The following is a 5,124-nucleotide window of genomic DNA, read 5'->3' as shown; positions in this document are numbered from 1 at the left end:
GAAAACCGACTCTTAATTTTATGAAAGTATGGGGCTGTATTGCTGAAGCAAAACTTTATAACCCTTTCCTAAAGAAACTTGACCCTAAAACTTTTACATGCTTCTTTATCGGGTATCCTGAAAATTCAAAGGGTTATCATTTCTATTGTCCTTCCCATGTCACTCGTATTGTAGAAACCAAGCGTACCATGTTCTTTAAGGATTACAAGATCAGTGGGAGCAGTACTAACCCTTATGAAGAATTGCAAGAAATACAAGATGCGTGGGGAGAATCGTCGAGTATTGTAACTCCGGTTATTCCTCTTGTACCCCATGCAATTGAACCTACTACACCAACTTCTCCACACCAGAACCCGTTATAACAGAAAATGAGGGCACATCAAACACTCAAAACCAAGACAATGCTGAACCCGTTAATCAACTCAGGAGGTCATCCATGTCCATAAGACCTACTAATTTTGATGATTATTTCACCTACCTGACTGAAGCTGACGTTGGAAAGCTAAATGATCCTATCTCTTATAATGAAGCCATAAATAGTGATCAGTCTTCTGAATGGAACAAATCGATGCTTGATGAGCTTAACTCCATGAGGAAAAATGACGTTTGGTAGAATTTCCCAACGGTGTCAAACCATTAGGATATAAATGGGTGTTCAAAACCAAACTTGATCCAAATGGGAACGTTGAACGCTATAAAGCGAGATTGGTTGGAAAGGGCTACACTCAGAAAGAGGGAATTGATTATCAAGAGACTTTTTCACCTGTCTCTCGAAAAGATTCATTAAGGATCGTTATAGCCCTATTAGCTCATTTTAATTTACAGTTGCATCAGATGGACGTGAAAATGCTTTTCTTAAAGACAGTTAAGATGAAGAGGTGTACATGAAGCAACCAGAAGGTTTTAAACCTAAAGGTAAAGAACCTTTAGTTTATAAGCTCAAGAAGTCAATATATGGGTTGAAACAAGCATCACATCAATGGTGCCTAAAGTTTGATTAAGTCATGAAGAAACAAGGTTTTGCAAAGAATCAAATGGATCATCGCACTTACCTCAAGATGAGTGGGAGTAAGTTTACTATAGTTATCCTTTATGTAGATGATATTTTATTGGCAAGAAATATTTTAGACATGTTGCATGAGTCGAAGCGATTACTCTCACATAACTTCGACTTGAATAATCTCATAGATGCTTCTTATGTTATTGGCATCAAAATTCTCCGAAACAGCCAAAAAAGGGATCTTAGGATTATCACAAAGGGCCTACATTGATCGTGTCCTTACTCGTTACAAAATGCAACATTGTAACCCAACTGCAGTTTCCAATGTCCGAAAACAGAGGTTGAAAAGGAGCAAATGAGATTGATACCTTACGCATCAGTAGTCGGGAGACTTATGTATTTACAAGTTTATACTCGCCCAGATAGTGCTTATATTTCTGGAATGCTAGGTTGTTATCAGACTAATCCTGGCCTTGAACACTGGAAAGCAACTAAGAAGGTGCTTCGATATCTTCAAATGACGAAAGACTACAAACTGACTTATGGAAGAAGTGATAATTTAGAAGTGGTAGGTTATTCTGATTCTGACTTTGCTAAATGCAAAGATGACAAGAAGTCCAGTTCGGGGTATGTCTTTATGTTAGCAGGCGGGCCCATCTTGTGGAGGAGTCATAAACAATAGTTAACGATAACTTCCACTATGATGGTAGAATATATAGTTGTTTATAATGCTATATGTTATGGAATGTTGCTTAAAAATCTGATCTCTGGACTCAAAATATTCAATTCCATTTCTAGACCACTGAAACTTTTAATGATAATTCAGCTGTCATTAGTTTTCTTGAACAGTAATAGTTTGACTGAGCTGGTTTATATCTTGTTACAAAGTATTTGTTCGTGAATGAACGAGTTGAGGAAAATAAACTTTATATTGAGTATATTAGTACACATAATATGCTAGCGGATCCGATGACTAAAGGTCTCCTACCTTGTTTTTGAAGAACATGTTGCTAATATGGGATTTACTTAAGACCTTATTAAATTGAATATTGTACTTATTTACATTTTATTTAATAAAATTTCCTTAGTTTTGATTTTGTATGTCTCTTAATATGTTCTGCATGCGTAATGACATATAGACAAATTATTACACAAATCAAATATTTGAAGGGCTTACTTATAAAAATTTGATCGTAACTACTTAGGTTTTAAACAAGGACTGCAGTACGATTAAGGGAGTCCTGAGCTGATGTTTAATTCAATGAATGTATTTCTTTGCTGCAGTTTGAATTTAAAGCTAAAATGAGTGTTAAAATCTGCAGACTAATCTAATGCTCATAATAAATGATTATTCGGCTAAGTGGGAGAATGTAAGAATAAATATATGGATATATATATATATATATGTTTGGCCATCATGATCATTTATATAATAATAGGTCAAAGTTAATTAATTATACCTTATTATTATAATAGCTAGGTAATTGTTGATGGACCAAATTACCCTTTCTTTCCAATCAAGGGTTTCCCCTTGGTGTATATAAATATATGGAGAGGCTAATTTACATCACACAACATAACCCTAAACCTGACTTAGAAATTTGTCTCCCTCTCTCCCTCTATATTATTAGGTTTCTCAAGAACCCTAATCCCCATCACTAATATACCTCCTAAAAGGAACTCGACAAAGCTGGCAATCATGTCGTCTGGATCTTTCTTATAAGCAGTGGCTTCTCTTTCAACTATGACAGGTATGTTTTAGTTATAGGTTTTTCATAATATTTATGTTTTCTATTACATATATGAAGAACTGATCAACACTGGACAAATTCAACATGAAGCTGAATCCTTCAAAGTGCCATTTCGGAGTAGAATTAGGAAAACATTTTGGGATATATGTTCAACAAAAGAGGGATAGAAGCAAGTTCAGAACATATCAAATCAGTCCTCAACCTGAAATGCCCCAACAAACACTAAATATGTTCAAAGATTAACAGGAAGAGTAGCAACCTAAATAGGTTCGACGAATGGAATGAATTTTTTGATATCCTAATGAAGAACAAATATTCAAATGGAATGAGCAACATGAGAAAGCATTCCAAGAGTTAAAGACATATCTATCCTCGGCACCATTATTAATGAAACCGGAAAGTAATGAGCCATTATCCTTATATTTGGCGGTATAAAAACCAACATAAGTGTTGTGCTTGTCAAGAATCATGAAGGTGAACAACATCATGTTTTGTAACATCCGGCCCCTCGCACCACCAATATTGTCCTCTTTTGCCACGAAGAGCTCACGGATTTGTTTTTGGTTGCCCAAGTGGAGACTTCCCAGGAGGTCACCCATCCTTCTACTACTTTCACCTGAGCATGCTTAGATGTGGAGCTCTCCTCTCGTCCAATACCATTAAGCCCAAAACACGTTGGTGATTTAAGAGGCAGAGTTTACTTATGAACTAAGGATCTCTCTTGTCCACGTCCGATGTGGAATTTGCCTAGGATGTTACAAACACCCCCATTTTGGACTCATCGTCCTCGATGAGGTTTGCCCCACCATCCCATCTAGGATGTGGAATTTGCCTAAGGTGTACCTCATGACACTCCCGAGGACTCACCATCTCTGATGAGGTTTTCCCCACCATCCCGAATGGCACAAGTGTGGATCTGATACCACCTGTAACATTCGGTCCCTTGCACCACAAATATTGTCCGCTTTGCCCACGAAGAGCTCACAGATTTGTTTATGGTTACCCAAGTGGAGACTTCCCAAGAGGCCACCCATCCTGCTACTACTTCCACCTGAGCACGTTTAACTATAGGGCTCTCCTCTCATCCACTACCATCAAGCCCAAAACACGTTGGTGACTTTAAAGGCAGGTCATTTACTTATGAACTAAGGATCTCTCTTGTCCAGGGCTGATGTGGGATTTTCCTAGGATGTTACATGTTTATTATGTAAGTCAAAGTCTATTAGATGCGGTAAAAAGGCATTCTCATCTTGAAAAATTAATCCTTGAATTAGTCATGGCAACAATTAAACTTAGACATTATTTTGAAATACATGTTATTCATGTTAATACTAATGATCATATTAAGTGTGTCTTGAGAAAGCCAGAGATTTCAGGAAGGATGGCCTAGTGTTATGTGAAGCTTAATGCTTATAATTTTGTATATGAGCCAAGAACAACAATCAAATCAAAGGCACTAGTATATTTTGTGGCTGATTATAGTAGTGATATCCAGCAAGAAGCGAATGTAGATGTCCAAAAGCAAGATGAAATAGATGAAGAATGGATCCTATTCACAAATAGAGCATCCAACATAAGAGGATTAGGGCTTGGAATCATACTTTAATCGCCACATGGGGACATCATACCCTAATCCATCAGTTGTGGATTTCAAGCAACAAATAATGATACCGAATATGAAACTTTGATTGTAGGATTATAGCTGGCTAAGGATATGCAGATCAAGAATCTAAAGGTACAGGTCGATTTATTGTTAATTACTAACCATTTTAATGGATCTTAAGCAGTAAAGGTGAAAGTTTGGCAATAAACTTACAAATAGTCAAGAATCAAGCAAAATAATTCAAGCCCATCAAAATGTTCCAAGAGAGGATAATGTTGAAGCTAACTCCCAAGAAAATCTCAAAACAACTCTTAAGATACCAACAGACAGAAAAATCCCAATTATCCATATCCTGCATCAAGCTATCGACTCAGTTATCCTAAAGAAGGATTCTAAAATTTTGGAAATTCAGGATCCTCCTGGAGCAAAAGGATCCTGGATATTTCTAGATAAAACATAGTTGCAAAAGGGAGAAATCTTTGGTAATGAAAACAACCCTAGATCCTTTCAAATGAAAGTATCTCATTTTTGTTTTATTACATGACGTTTATACAAGAAATCATTCGCAGGTTCCTATCTTAGATGTCTTGAGGATCCTGAGATCCAAGAGGTGTTAAAAGGTTTTCATGAGGGAGATTGTGGAAACACACTAGGGGCATATCACTCTTTTCCAAAGTATTAAGATTAGGTTAATATTGGCCAACCATGAGAAGAGATGTTATGGATTATGCTAAGAAATGTGATGCTTTCCAAATACATAGCAATGTGCT

General features: G+C 36.6%; 1 pseudogene; it reads left to right on the top strand.

Moving 5' to 3' along the window:
* The first annotated feature begins 436 nt into the window (after window positions 1-436).
* Window positions 437-1,682, top strand: LOC143612275 (secreted RxLR effector protein 161 pseudogene; annotated as a pseudogene).
* Window positions 1,683-5,124: the final 3,442 nt, after the last annotated feature.

The sequence above is a fragment of the Bidens hawaiensis genome, unplaced genomic scaffold (assembly GCF_021521415.1).
Source record: "Bidens hawaiensis isolate Kalapana, Puna unplaced genomic scaffold, B.hawaiensis_p1.1 tig00034190_1, whole genome shotgun sequence".
In the NCBI taxonomy this organism is placed as follows: Eukaryota; Viridiplantae; Streptophyta; class Magnoliopsida; order Asterales; family Asteraceae; genus Bidens; species Bidens hawaiensis.
The sequence above is the reverse complement of the archived record's forward strand: the minus strand, read 5'-3'. Positions and strand labels throughout refer to the sequence as shown.